The following is a 16,078-nucleotide window of genomic DNA, read 5'->3' as shown; positions in this document are numbered from 1 at the left end:
ATTTCCGGGGTCTTTTATTTCAGCTCGTGAAACATTGGACCGACACTTTACATTTTACATTTATATTTACATGTTACGTTCAGTGTATAATCCACAGCATAATTATTAACTTGACCTTGCTTAAAGAGATATTCAATGTCTGATTGGTTATTGTTAGCCATCTACCAATCACTGCCCTTCTTTATGAGCGTTTCAAAAAGCTTCTTGGTCTTTGTAGTTGAATTTCTGCTTGAAGTTCAACACTTGACTGAGGGACCTTACAGATGTTGTATGTAAAGGGGACCGAGGAAGGGTTAGTCATAAAATTATTTCACACAGAGAGTCCATGTAACTTATTATGTGATTTGTTAAGCCAAATTGTACTACTTAACTAATTTAATTGTACTACTAATTGCCTGAACAAAAGGTATGAATGCTTATGCAATGACTATATTTGAGTTCTATAAGTTGTATTTATATAAAAATACATATATAATTTCTTCCACTTTGACAGAGTATTTTGTGTAGATTGGTGACAAATAAATTAACCTTAAATCAATTTTAATCCTACTTTGTAAGACATTAAAATGTAAAGACATCCAAAGGGTCTGAAAACTTTTGCAAGGCACTGTATTGTATCTTGTACATTCCATTCCCAAACTAAATTGAATTCCAGTGCTTTAAAATATAAGTTTCTTCTCACTACCCAGGAACGATCGATCAGTCTGGGCATAAAAACATTGGTAATCAATTAGTAATTATTCTCTCAATGTGAAGCAAAATGAATATTCAAATAGGAAAGACAGAGAGGCTCAATAATTGTAATTTAGTTTTATTCCTTCTGATGAAATACGGTTATGTCCTAATTTCCACATGTCAGAATCAATGTGAATGCAAATCCAATGGAGAAGCTGGTGATGAGACAAATATTATACTTCACTAACACCGGTATCTACTGGTCCCTGTGTCTACAATTATACATAGTAGCCATAAACATTTCACGAGCAAGATATTATTGGTTCCTTATTGTCTGTATATAGATATTTATAGAGCTTTGCAGTTCAGTCTTGGCAGATTCTTTGTTTTCAGTTGTAAACAACGTTTGTTAATACACATTTACCCTTCAAACTAAGTACATCAGCAGCAACGGCAACTTCTATACATCATAAACAATGATTAATGTGAGCCACCGTGGATGTATTTATGGGTATTTACTGGCAGTCATCAAATCTTTACCAATCAATGGCTCTTCATAATATTGGTAAACACTTTGGTCTTAGAACACTTACTGGCATTGATCACATATTTAAAGCCATATACAATCTATGCAGTACAGATGTAGGATCTTAATTTGAGACAGTTTGCTACAACCAAGAAAATAATCCTGCATCAAAATTATAAATAAATAAATCAAATCAAATCAAATTTGATTTGTCACATACACATGGTTAGCAGATGTTAATGCGAGTGTAGCAAAATGCTTGTGCTTCTAGTTCCGACAATGCAGTAATAACCAACAAGTAATTTAGCTAACAATTCCAAAACTACTACCTTATAGACACAAGTGTAAGGGGATAAGAATATGTACATAAAGATATATGAGTGAGTGATGGTACAGAGCGGCATAGGCAAGATACAGTATATGGTATTGAGTGCAGTATATACATATGAGATGAGTATGTAAACAAAGTGGCATAGTTAAAGTGGCTAGTGATACATGTATTACATAAAGATGCAGTAGATGATATAGAGTACAGTATATACATATACATATGAGATTAATAATGTAGGGTATGTAAACATTATATTAGGTAGCATTGTTTAAAGTGGCTAGTGATATTTTACATCATTTCCCATCAATTCCCATTATTAAAGTGGCTGGAGTTGAGTCAGTGTGTTGGCAGCAGCCATTCAATGTTAGTGGTGGCTGTTTAACTGTCTGATGGCCTTGAGATAGAAGCTGTTTTTTAGTCTCTCGGTCCCAGCTTTGATGCACCTGTACTGACCTCGCCTTCTGGATGAGAGCGGGGTGAACAGGCAGTGGCTCGGGTGGTTGTTGTCCTTGATGATCTTTATGGCCTTCCTGTGACATCGGGTGGTGTAGGTGTCCTGGAGGGCAGGTAGTTTGCCCCCGGTGATGCGTTGTGCAGACCTCACTACCCTCTGGAGAGCCTTACGGTTGTGGGCGGAGCAGTTGCCGTACCAGGCGGTGATACAGGCGGACAGGATGCTCTCGATTGTGCATCTGTAGAAGTTTGTGAGTGCTTTTGGTGACAAGCCAAATTTCTTCAGCTTCCTGAGGTTGAAGAGGCGCTGCTGCGCCTTCTTCACGATGCTGTCTGTGTGGGTGGACCAATTCAGTTTGTCTGTGATGTGTACGCCGAGGACTCTTAAAACTTACTACCCTCTCCACTACTGTCCCATCAATGTGGTAGGGGGGTGTTCCCTCTGCTGTTTCCTGAAGTCCACAATCATCTCCTTAGTTTTGTTGACGTTGAGTGTGAGGTTATTTTCCTGACACCACACTCCGAGGGCCCTCACCTCCTCCCTGTAGGCCGTCTCGTCGTTGTTGGTAATCAAGCTTACCACTGTTGTGTCGTCCGCAAACTTGATGATTGAGTTGGAGGCGTGCGTGGCCACGCAGTCGTGGGTGAACAGAGAGTACAGGAGAGGGCTCAGAATGCACCCTTGTCGGGCCCCAGTGTTGAGGATCAGCGGGGTGCAAATGTTGTTGCCTACCCTCACCACCTGGGGGCGGCCCGTCAGGAAGTCCAGTACCCAGTTGCACAGGGCGGGGTCGAGACCCAGGGTCTCGAGCTTGATGACGAGCTTGGAGGGCACTATGGTGTTAAATGCCGAGCTGTAGTCGATGAACAGCATTCTCACATAGGTATTCCTCTGCAGTGTGGTTGAGATTGCATCGTCTGTGGACCTATTTGGGCGGTAAGCAAATTGGAGTGGGTCTAGGGTGTCAGGTAGGGTGGAGGTGATATGGTCCTTGACTAGTCTCTCAAAGCACTTCATGATGACGGAAGTGAGTGCCACGGGGCGGTAGTCGTTTATCTCAGTTACCTTAGCTTTCTTGGGAACAGGAACAATGGTGGCCCTCTTGAAGCATGTGGGACCAACAGACTGGGATAGGGATTGATTGAATATGTCCGTAAACACACCAGCCAGCTGGTCTGCGCATGCTCTGAGGGCGCGGCTGGGGATGCCGTCTGGGCCTGCAGCCTTGCGAGGGTTGACACGTTTAAATGTTTTCCTCACGTCGAAGGAGAGTCTGCATGTTTTAGTTGCGGGCCGTGTCAGTGGCACTGTATTGTCCTCAAAGCGGGCAAAAAAGTTATTTAGTCTGCCTGGGAGCAAGACATCCTGGTCCGTGACTGGGCTGGTTTTCTTTTTGTAATCCGTGATTGACTGTAGACCCTGCCACATACCTCTTGTGTCTGAGCCGTTGAATTGAGATTCTACTTTGTCTCTATACTGATGCTTAGCTTGTTTGATTGCCTTGCGGAGGGAATAGTTACACTGTTTGTATTCGGTCATGTTTCCGGTCACCTTGCCCTGATTAAAAGCAGTGGTTCGGGCTTTCAGTTTCACGCGAATGCTGCCATCAATCCACGTTTTCTGGTTTGGGAATGTTTTAATCGTTGCTATGGGAACGACATCTTCAACGCACGTTCTAATGAACTCGCTCACCGAATCAGCATATTCTTCAATGTTGTTGTCTGACGCAATACGAAACATATCCCAGTCTACGTGATGGAAGCAGTCTTGGAGTGTGGAATCAGATTGGTCTGACCAGCGTTGAACAGACCTCAGCGCGGGAGCTTCTTGTTTTAGTTTCTGTCTGTAGGCAGGGATCAACAAAATGGAGTCGTGGTCAGCTTTTCCGAAAGGAGGGCGTGGCAGGGCCTTATATGCGTCGCGGAAGTTAGAATAGCAGTGATCCAAGGTTTTTCCAGCCCTGGTTGCGCAATCGATATGCTGATAAAATTTAGGGAGTCTTTTTTCAGATTAGCCTTGTTAAAATCCCCAGCTACAATGAATGCAGCCTCCGGATAAATGGATTCCAAGTTTGCAAAGAGTCAAATAAAGTTAGTTCAGAGCCATCGGTGTGTCTGCTTGGGGGGAAATATATACGGCTGTGATTATAATCGAGAGAATTCCCTTGGAAGATAATGCGGTCGACATTTGATTGTGAGGAATTCTAAGTCAGGTGAACAGAAGGACTTGAGTACCTGTATGTTGTTATGATCACACCACGTCACGTTAACCATGAAGCATACGCCCCCGCCCCTCTTCTTACCAGAAAGATGTTTGTTTCTGTCGGCGCGATGCGTGGAGAAACCCGCTGGCTGCACCGATTCCGATAGCGTCTCTCCAGTGAGCCATGTTTCCGTGAAGCAAAGAACGTTACAGTCTCTGATGTCCCTCTGGAATGCTACCCTTGCTCGGATTTCATCAACGCTGTTGTCAATAGACTGGACATTGGCGAGAAGAATGCTAGGGAGTGGTGAACGATGTGCCCGTCTCCGGAGTCTGACCAGAAGTCCGCTCCGTTTCCCCCTTTTACGAAGTCGTTTTTTTGGGTCGCCGGCTGGGATCAATTCCGTTGTCCTGGGTGAAAGGCAGTACACAGGATCCGCTTCGCGAAAGTCATATTCTTGGTCGTACTGATGGTGAGTTGACGCTGCTCTTATGTTCAGTAGTTCTTCTCGACTGTATGTAATCAAATCAAATCAAATGTATTTATATAGCCCTTCGTACATCAGCTGATTTCTCAAAGTGCTGTACAGAAACCCAGCCTAAAACCCCAAATAGCAAGCAATGTAGGTGTAGAAGCACGGTGGCTAGGAAAAACTCCCTAGAAAGGCCAAAACCTAGGAAGAAACCTAGAGAGGAACCAGGCTATGTGGGGTGGCCAGTCCTCTTCTGGCTGTGCCGGGTGGAGATTATAACAGAACATGGCCAAGATGTTCAAATGTTCATAAATGACCAGCATGGTCGAATAATAATAAGGCAGAACAGTTGAAACTGGAGCAGCAGCACAGTCAGGTGGACTGGGGACAGCAAGGAGTCATCATGTCAGGTAGTCCTGGGGCACGGTCCTAGGGCTCAGGTCCTCCGAGAGAGAAAGAAAGAGAGAATTAGAGAGAGCATATGTGGGGTGGCCAGTCCTCTTCTGGCTGTTGCCGGGTGGAGATTATAACAGAACATGGCCAAGATGTTCAAATGTTCATAAATGACCAGCATGGTCAAATAATAATAAGGCAGAACAGTTGAAACTGGAGCAGCAGCATGGCCAGGTGGACTGGGGACAGCAAGGAGTCATCATGTCAGGTAGTCGTGGGGCATGGTCCTAGGGCTCAGGTCCTCTGAGAGAGAGAAAGAAAGAGAGAAGGAGAGAATTAGAGAACGCACACTTAGATTCACACAGGACACCGAATAGGACAGGAGAAGTACTCCAGATATAACAAACTGACCCTAGCCCCCTGACACAAACTACTGCATCATAAATACTGGAGGCTGAGACAGGAGGGGTCAGGAGACACTGTGGCCCCATCCGAGGACACCCCCGGACAGGGCCAAACAGGAAGGATATAACCCCACCCACTTTGCCAAAGCACAGCCCCCACACCACTAGAGGGATATCTTCAACCACCAACTTACCATCCTGAGACAAGGCTGAGTATAGCCCACAAAGACCTCCGCCACGGCACAACCCAAGGGGGGGGCGCCAACCCAGACAGGATGACCACAACAGTGAATCAACCCACTCAGGTGATGCACCCCTTCCAGGGACGGCATGAGAGAGCCCCAGTAAGCCAGTGACTCAGCCCCTGTAATAGGGTTAGAGGCAGAGAATCCCAGTGGAAAGGCAGGCAGAGACAGCAAGGGCGGTTCGTTGCTCCAGAGCCTTTCCGTTCACCTTCACACTCCTGGGCCAGACTACACTCAATCATATGACCCACTAAAGAGATGAGTCTTCAGTAAAGACTTAAAGGTTGAGACCGAGTTTGCGTCTCTGACAAGGTAGGCAGACCGTTCCATAAAAATTTAGCTCTATAGGAGAAAGCCCTGCCTCCAGCTGTTTGCTTAGAAATTCTAGGGACAATTAGGAGGCCTGCGTCTTGTGACCGTAGCATACGTGTAGGTATGTACGGCAGGACCAAATCAGAGAGATAGGTAGGAGCAAGCCCATGTAATGCTTTGTAGGTTAGCAGTAAAACCTTGAAATCAGCCCTTGCTTTGACAGGAAGCCAGTGTAGAGAGGCTAGCACTGGAGTAATATGATCACATTTTTTGGTTCTAGTCAGGATTCTAGCAGCCGTATTTAGCACTAACTGAAGTTTATTTAGTGCTTTATCCGGGTAGCCAGAAAGTAGAGCATTGCAGTAGTCTAACCTAGAAGTGACAAAAGCATGGATTAATTTTACTGCATCATTTTTGGACAGAAAGTTTCTGATTTTTGCAATGTTACGTAGATGGAAAAAAGCTGTCCTCGAAATGGTCTTGATATGTTCTTCAAAAGAGAGATCGGGGTCCAGAGTAACGCCGAGGTCCTTCACAGTTTTATTTGAGACGACTGTACAACCATTAAGATTAATTGTCAGATTCAACAGAAGATCTCTTTGTTTCTTGGGACCTAGAACAAGCATATCTGTTTTGTCCGAGTTTAATAGTAGAACGTTTTGAGCCATCCACTTCCTTATGTCTGAAACACATGCTTCTAGCGAGGGCAATTTTGGGGCTTCACCATGTTTCATTGAAATGTACAGCTGTGTGTCATCCGCATAGCAGTGAAAGTTAACATTATGTTTTCGAATAACATCCCCAAGAGGTAAAATATATAGTGAAAACAATAGTGGTCCTAAAACGGAACCTTGAGGAACACCGAAATTTACAGTTGATTTGTCAGAGGACAAACCATTCACAGAGACAAACTGATATCTTTCCGACAGATAAGATCTAAACCAGGCCAGAACTTGTCCGTGTAGACCAAATTGGGTTTCCAATCTCTCCAAAAGAATGTGGTGATCAATGGTATCAAAAGCAGCACTAAGGTCTAGGAGCACGAGGACAGATGCAGAGCCTCGGTCCGATGCCATTAAAATGTCATTTACCACCTTCACAAGTGCTGTCTCAGTGCTATGATGGGGTCTAAAACCAGACTGAAGCATTCCGTATACATTGTTTGTCTTCAGGAAGGCAGTGAGTTGCTACGCAACAGCCTTCTCTAAAAAAAATTGAGAGGAATGGAAGATTCGATATAGGCCGATAGTTTTTTATATTTTCTGGGTCAAGGTTTGGCTTTTTCAAGAGAGGCTTTATTACTGCCACTTTTAGTGAGTTTGGTACACATCCTGTGGATAGAGAGCCATTTATTATGTTCAACATAGGAGGGCCAAGCACAGGAAGCAGCTCTTTCAGTAGTTTAGTTGGAATAGGGTCCAGTATGCAGCTTGAAGGTTTAGAGGCCATGATTATTTTCATCATTGTGTCAAGAGATATAGTACTAAAACAGTTGAGAGTCTCTCTTGATCCTAGGTCCTGACAGAGTTGTGCAGACTCAGGACAACTGATGTTTGGAGGAATACGCAGATTTAAAGAGGAGTCCGTAATTTGCTTTCGAATAATCATAATCTTTTCCTCAAAGAAGTTCATGAATTTATCACTGCTAAAGTGAAAGTCATCCTCTCTTGGGGAATGCTGCTTTTTAGTTAGCTTTGCGATAGTATCAAAAAGGAATTTCGGATTGTTCTTATTTTCCTCAATTAAGTTAGAAAAATAGGATGATCGAGCAGCAGTAAGGGCTCTTCGGTACTGCACGGTACTGTCTTTCCAAGCTAGTCGGAAGACTTCCAGGTTGGTGTGGCGCCATTTCCGTTCCAATTTTCTGGAAGCTTGCTTCAGAGCTCGGGTATTTTCTGTGTACCAGGGAGCTAGTTTCTTATGAGAAATGTTTTTAGTTTTTAGGGGTGCAACTGCATCTAGGGTATTGCGCAAGGTTAAATTGAGTTCCTCAGTTAGGTGGTTAACTGATTTTTGTCCTCTGGCGTCATTGGGTAGACAGAGGGAATCTGGAAGGACATCAAGGAATCTTTGTGTTGTCTGTGAATTTATAGCATGACTTTTGATGTTCCTTGGTTGGGGTCTGAGCAGATTATTTGTTGCAATTGCAAACGTAATAAAATGGTGGTCCAGGATTATGAGGAAAAACATTAAGATCCACAACATTTATTCCATGGGACAAAACTAGGTCCAGCGTATGACTGTGACAGTGAGTGGGTCCAGAGACATGTTGGACAAAACCCACTGAGTCGATGATGGCTCCGAAAGGCTTTTGGAGTGGGTCTGTGGACTTTTCGATGTGAATATTAAAGTCACCAAAGATTAGAATATTATCTGCTATGACTACAAGGTCCGATAGGAATTCAGGGAACTCAGTGAGAAACGCTGTATATGGCCCAGGAGGCCTGTAAACAGTAGCTATCAAAAGTGATTGAGTAGGCTGCACAGATTTCATGACTAGAAGCTCAAAAGACGAAAATGTCATTTTTTTTTGTAAATTGAAATTTGCTATCATAAATGTTAGCAACACCTCCGCCTTTGCGGGATGCACAGGGGATATGGTCACTAGTGTAGCCAGGAGGTGAGGCCTCATTTAAAACAGTAAATTCATCAGGCTTAAGCCATGTTTCAGTCAGGCCAATCACATCAAGATTATGATCAGTGATTAGTTCATTGACTATAATTGCCTTTGAAGTAAGGGATCTAACATTAAAGTAGCCCTATTTTGAGATGTGAGGTATCATGATCTCTTTCAGTAATGACAGGAATGGAGGTGGTCTTTATCCTAGTGAGATTGCTAAGGCGAACACCGCCATGTTTAGTTTTGCCCAACCTAGGTCGAGGCACAGACACGGTCTCAATGGTGATAGCTGAGCTGACTGCACTGACTCTGCTAGTGGCAGACTCCACTATGCTGGCAGGCTGGCTAACAGCCTGCTGCCTGGCCTGCACCTTATTTCATTGTGGAGCTAGAGGAGTTAGAGCCCTGTCTATGTTGGTAGATAAGATGAGAGCACCCCTCCAGCTAGGATGGAGTCCGTCACTCCTCAGCAGGTCAGGCTTGGTCCTGTTTGTGGGTGAGTCCCAGAAAGAGGGCCAATTATCTACAAATTCTATCTTTTGGGAGGGGCAGAAAACAGTTTTCAACCAGCGATTGAGTTGTGAGACTCTGCTGTAGAGCTCATCACTCCTCCTAACTGGGAGGGGGCCAGAGACAATTACTCGATGCCGACACATCTTTCTAGCTGATATACACGCAGAAGCTATGTTGCGCTTGGTGATCTCTAACTGTTTCATCCTAACATCGTTGGTGCCGACGTGGATAACAATATCTCTATACTCTCTACACTCGCCAGTTTTAGCTTTAGCCAGCACCATCTTCAGATTAGCCTTAACGTCGGTAGCCCTGCCCCCTGGTAAACAGTGTATGATCGCTGGATGATTCGTTTTAAGTCTAATACTGCAGGTAATGGAGTCGCCAATGACTAGAGTTTTCAATTTGTCAGAGCTAATGGTGGGAAGCTTCGGCGTCTCAGACCCCGTAACGGGAGGAGTAGAGACCAGAGAAGACTCGGCCTCTGACTCCGACCCGCTGCTTAATGGGGAAAACCGGTTGAAAGTTTCTGTCGGCTGAATGAGCGACACCGGTTGAGCGTTCCTACAGCATTTCCTTCCAGAAAACGGGAGAAAGTTGTCCGTCTGCGGGGACTGTGCCAGGGGATTTATACTACTATCTGTACTTACTGATGGCACAGACGCTGTTTCATCCTTTCCTACACTGAAATGACCCTTGCCTAACGATTGCGTCTGAAGCTGGGCTTGTAGCACAGCTATCCTCGCCGTAAGGCGAGTACAGCGACTGCAATTAGAAGGCATCATGTTAATGTTACTACTTAGCTTCGGCTGTTGGAGGTCCTGACGAATCGTGTCCAGATAAAGCGTCCGGAGTGAAAAAGTTGAGGAAAAAATAAATAAATATATGAACGGTAATTAAAAAGTGAAAACCGTAAAGTTGTCAGGTAGCAAAATAGGTTGGCAACAAAACGCACAGCAACTCGAAAACAAGCCGGCAAGTTGTGACCGGAAATGACTTCCACCACATTACGTCATGTAATGAAACCTAAGATGACCTGGGGTACTAATGTAAGAAATAACACTTAAAAAAAAAAAAACTGCATAGTTTCCTAGGAACGCGAAGCGAGGCGGCCATCTCTGTCGGCGCCGGAAGTTACGGAATGGACATTGTTGAGGGGTTGGAAATTATAAACCTTAGAAATCTTTTTAAACCTCAGATATACTACAAGTTTGCATTTCCTGTTGTGCAGGAAAATTCTCAGCAACAAAAGAGTGATCAAATTAAGATCCTACATCTGTAACTGTATATTTCATAGTAGTGAGTTATCATGATATTATTGTTAAACTTAAAAGGACAATTTTACAGAATGTCTTCTGCTGCAGCTACCGTGTGTACTCAGAAGAATTGGAATGAGCATTACTGTTGTGTAAAACAGGTTCATCACAGAGGCAGCTCCCACAAATGCTGCCATGTCCTTGAGATCTCACGATAGAGTGCAACACATTCATCAATCCACACACACACACCACAGAGGAGGCTCTTCAGAGGAGGAAGGAGAGGACCATCCTCAGTGAATTTCATAAAAAAATAGTGAAATATTAAAAAAAGGTAACATTTTTAGAAAAAACTACACTAAATATATTCACGTTAAGCCGCTGTTTTGCAATGAAGGTCTACAGTAGCCTCAGCAGCACTCTGTAGCTTCTATTCTCCTCTAAGTACATCGACTTCAATGCAAAACCTAGGAGGCTTAAGCTTCTCACCCACTTCCATAGACTTACACAATAAATATGACTTCCTGAGGACTTATCAGAGATCTTGCAGCATGAATTGACATGTTATTTTGTACTTCCGGGTTGGAGCGAGCGGTCGCATCCGCACTTCGGTCCGCAGGTAGTATAACTTTTCATTACATTTCATTATAGTACAACGGTTTGATTTGTCTAATCTTAGCAATTTCTTCTTAGCTAGCTACATAGCCGTCTTTGTATCAAAGATAATTGCGTAATTATCGTATTTCGTCGTCCTAACGTAGTCTACACTGCTATCTGCCCAGCAGCTAGCCAGCTAGCAAACGTCCACCGTCTACCGAATAGCAGCACTGTAGAAACTATTACACTCAACTGAACGACTTGATTAGTGTAGTGTTAGCTAGCTACATAGTTGTCTTTGCTGTCTTCGTATCCAAGATAATTGTGTAGTTTAGAGTGTGTAGTCTTAGAGTGATTATCTTAATTTACCGAGGTTAGCTAGCCAGCTATTTGTCGTCCTTAACGTAGGAGACACTGCTAGCTAGCCAACAGCCAGCCAACGTCTACCGAATAGAACTTCCGCACTCAACAACCCGGTCGCATTCCCCTTCGCTCCACAGGTAGTATCACATTTTCATTTAATTTCATTACAGTACAACGGTTTGATTTGTTTGATCGTAGCTAGCTACATAGCTAGCTACATCTCTTTGTATCAAAGATAATTGTGTAGTCTAGAGCGATTTTCTAGGTTAGCTAGCCAGCTATTGTCGTTCTTTAACGCAACGTAACGTAATCATCACTGCTAGCTAGCCAGCCAGCCCCGAATAGCAGCACTGTAGAAACTATTACACTCAACGGAACGACTTGATTAGTGTAGTGTCAACAACGCAGCCACTGCCAGCTAGCCTACAAAGTCAACAACGCAGCCACTGCCAGCTAGCCTACTTCAGCAGTACTGTATCATTTTAATCATTTTAGTCAATAAGATTCTTGCTACGTAAGCTTAACTTTCTGAACATTCGAGACGTGTAGTCCACTTGTCATTCCAATCTCCTTTGCATTAGCGTAGCCTCTTCTGTAGCCTGTCAACTATGTGTCTGTCTATCCCTGTTCTCTCCTCTCTGCACAGACCATACAAACGCTCCACACGCGTGGCCGCGCCACCTAATCTGGTGGTCCCAGCGCACGACCCACGTGGAGTTCCAGGTCTCCGGTAGCCTCTGGAACTGCCGATCTGCGGCCAACAAGGCAGAGTTCATCTCAGCCTATGCCTCCCTCCAGTCCTCGACTTCTTGGCACTGACGGAAACATGGATCACCACAGATAACACTGCTACTCCTACTGCTCTCTCTTCGTCCGCCCAAGTGTTCTCGCACACCCCGAGAGCTTCTGGTCAGTGGGGTGGTGGCACCGGGATCCTCATCTCTCCCAAGTGGTCATTCTCTCTTTCTCCCCTTACCCATCTGTCTATCGCCTCCTTTGAATTCCATGCTGTCACAGTTACCAGCCCTTTCAAGCTTAACATCCTTATCATTTATCGCCCTCCAGGTTCCCTCGGAGAGTTCATCAATGAGCTTGATGCCTTGATAAGCTCCTTTCCTGAGGACGGCTCACCTCTCACAGTTCTGGGTGACTTTAACCTCCCCACGTCTACCTTTGACTCATTCCTCTCTGCCTCCTTTTTTCCACTCCTCTCCTCTTTTGACCTCACCCTCTCACCTTCCCCCCCTACTCACAAGGCAGGCAATACGCTCGACCTCATCTTTACTAGATGCTGTTCTTCCACTAACCTCATTACAACTCCCCTCCAAGTCTCCGACCACTACCTTGTATCCTTTTCCCTCTCGCTCTCATCCAACACTTCCCACACTGCCCCTACTCGGATGGTATCGCGCCGTCCCAACCTTCGCTCTCTCTCCCCAGCTACTCTCTCCTCTTCCAGTCCATTCATCTCTTCCCTCTGCTCAAACCTTCTCCAACCTATCTCCTGATTCTGCCTCCTCAACCCTCCTCTCCTCCCTTTCTGCATCCTTTGACTCTCTATGTCCCCTATCCTCCAGGCCGGCTCGGTCCTCCCCTCCCGCTCCGTGGCTCGACGACTCATTGCGAGCTCACAGAACAGGGCTCCGCGCAGCCGAGCGGAAATGGAGGAAAACTCGCCTCCCTGCGGACCTGGCATCCTTTCACTCCCTCCTCTCTACATTTTCCTCTTCTGTCTCTGCTGCTAAAGCCACTTTCTACCACTCTAAATTCCAAGCATCTGCCTCTAACCCTAGGAAGCTCTTTGCCACCTTCTCCTCCCTCCTGAATCCTCCTCCCCTCCCCCTCCTCCCTCTCTGCAGATGACTTCGTCAACCATTTTGAAAAGAAGGTCGACGACATCCGATCCTCGTTTGCTAAGTCAAACGACACCGCTGGTTCTGCTCACACTGCCCTACCCTGCGCTCTGACCTCTTTCCCCTCTCTCTCCAGATGAAATCTCGCGTCTTGTGACGGCCGGCCGCCCAACAACCTGCCCGCTTGACCCTATCCCTCCTCTCTTCTCCAGACCATTTCCGGAGACCTTCTCCCTTACCTCACCTCGCTCATCAACTCATCCCTGACCGCTGGCTACGTCCCTTCCGTCTTCAAGAGAGCGAGAGTTGCACCCTTCTGAAAAAACCTACACTCGATCCCTCCGATGTCAACAACTACAGACCAGTATCCCTTCTTTCTTTTCTCTCCAAAACTCTTGAACGTGCCGTCCTTGGCCAGCTCTCCCGCTATCTCTCTCAGAATGACCTTCTTGATCCAAATCAGTCAGGTTTCAAGACTAGTCATTCAACTGAGACTGCTCTTCTCCGTATCACGGAGGCGCTCCGCACTGCTAAAGCTAACTCTCTCCTCTGCTCTCATCCTTCTAGACCTATCGGCTGCCTTCGATACTGTGAACCATCAGATCCTCCTCTCCACCCTCTCCGAGTTGGGCATCTCCGGCGCGGCCCACGCTTGGATTGCGTCCTACCTGACAGGTCGCTCCTACCAGGTGGCGTGGCGAGAATCTGTCTCCTCACCACGTGCTCTCACTACTGGTGTCCCCCAGGGCTCTGTTCTAGGCCCTCTCCTATTCTCGCTATACACCAAGTCACTTGGCTCTGTCATAACCTCACATGGTTTCTCCTATCATTGCTATGCAGACGACACACAATTAATCTTCTCCTTTCCCCCTTCTGATGACCAGGTGGCGAATCGCATCTCTGCATGTCTGGCAGACATATCAGTGTGGATGACTGATCACCACCTCAAGCTGAACCTCGGCAAGACGGAGCTGCTCTTCCTCCCGGGGAAGGACTGCCCGTTCCATGATCTCGCCATCACGGTTGACAACTCCATTGTGTCCTCCTCCCAGAGCGCTAAGAACCTTGGCGTGATCCTGGACAACACCCTGTCGTTCTCAACTAACATCAAGGCAGTGGCCCGTTCCTGTAGGTTCATGCTCTACAACATCCGCAGAGTACGACCCTGCCTCACACAGGAAGCGGCGCAGGTCCTAATCCAGGCACTTGTCATCTCCCGTCTGGATTACTGCAACTCGCTGTTGGCTGGGCTCCCTGCCTGTGCCATTAAACCCCTACAACTCATCCAGAACGCCGCAGCCCGTCTGGTGTTCAACCTTCCCAAGTTCTCTCACGTCACCCCGCTCCTCCGCTCTCTCCACTGGCTTCCAGTTGAAGCTCGCATCCGCTACAAGACCATGGTGCTTGCCTACGGAGCTGTGAGGGGAACGGCACTTCAGTACCTCCAGGCTCTGATCAGGCCCTACACCCAAACAAGGGCACTGCGTTCATCCACCTCTGGCCTGCTCGCCTCCCTACCACTGAGGAAGTACAGTTCCCGCTCAGCCCAGTCAAAACTGTTCGCTGCTCTGGTGGAACAAACTCCCTCACGACGCCAGGACAGCGGAGTCAATCACCACCTTCCGGAGACACCTGAAACCCCACCTCTTTAAGGAATACCTAGGATAGGATAAAGTAATCCTTCTCACCCCCTTAAAAGATTTAGATGCACTATTGTAAAGTGGCTGTTCCACTGGATGTCATAAGGTGAATGCACCAATTTGTAAGTCGCTCTGGATAAGAGCGTCTGCTAAATGACTTAAATGTAAATGTAAATCATTCCAATGTTCAGATAATGAATCTAGTACTGAAAGCTACAGGTAGCTAGCACTGCAGTGAATACAATGTGAAAGAGCTAGAAAGACAATAGTTGAAAGGTTTTGAACAAGCTAATTTCTTCCAAAATTAAGGAAAAGCAAGAGATCGAGAGAGAGAGAGAGATATTTAGTAGTATATACACTACCGTTTAAAAGTTTGGGGTCACTTAGAATTGTCCGTGTTTTCCATGAAAACAAACATGAAATTAGTTGCAGAATCAATAGGAAATATAGTCAAGATGTTGAAAAGGATATACATAATGATTTTTAATTGAAATAATAATTGTGTCCTTCAAACTTTGCTTTCGACAAAGAATCCTGAATTTGCAGCAATTACATCCTTGCAGACCTTTGGCATTCTAGTTGTCAATTTGTTGAGGTAATCTGAAGAGATTTCACCCCATGTTTCCTGAAGCCAAAAGCAGCAGCAACTCTTCCTGGGGTCCAGCAAAATTAAGGCAGTTTATACAATTTGAAAACTTTACAATACATTCACAGATTTCATAACACACTGTGCGCCCTAAGGCCCCTACTCCACCACTACCACATATCTACCGTACTAAATCCATTTGTATGTATAGTGTGTATGTAATCGTATGAGCGTGTGCGTGTGTGTGCGCGTCTGTGCCAATGTTTGTGTTGCTTCACAGTCCCTGCTGTTCCATAAAGTGTTTTTAATCTGTTTTTTAAATCTAATTTTACTGCTTGTGTCAGTTACTTGATGTGGAATAGATTTCCATGTAGTCATGGCTCTATGTAGTACTGTGTGCCTCCCATAGTCTGTTCTGGACTTGGGGACTGTGAAGAGACCTCTTGTGGCAGGTCTTGTGGAGTATGCATGGGTTTCCGAGCTGTGTGCCAATAGTTTAGACAGACAGCTCGGTGCATTCAACTTGTCAATACCTCTCATAAATAATAGTCGTGATGAAGTCAATCTCCTCCATTTTCTACCAGGAGAGATTGACATGCATATTATACATTTTAGCTCTCTGTGTACATACAAGG

The sequence above is a fragment of the Oncorhynchus nerka genome, linkage group LG28, assembly GCF_034236695.1.
Source record: "Oncorhynchus nerka isolate Pitt River linkage group LG28, Oner_Uvic_2.0, whole genome shotgun sequence".
Taxonomy (NCBI): Eukaryota; Metazoa; Chordata; class Actinopteri; order Salmoniformes; family Salmonidae; genus Oncorhynchus; species Oncorhynchus nerka.
Note: the sequence above shows the minus strand (reverse complement) of the source record.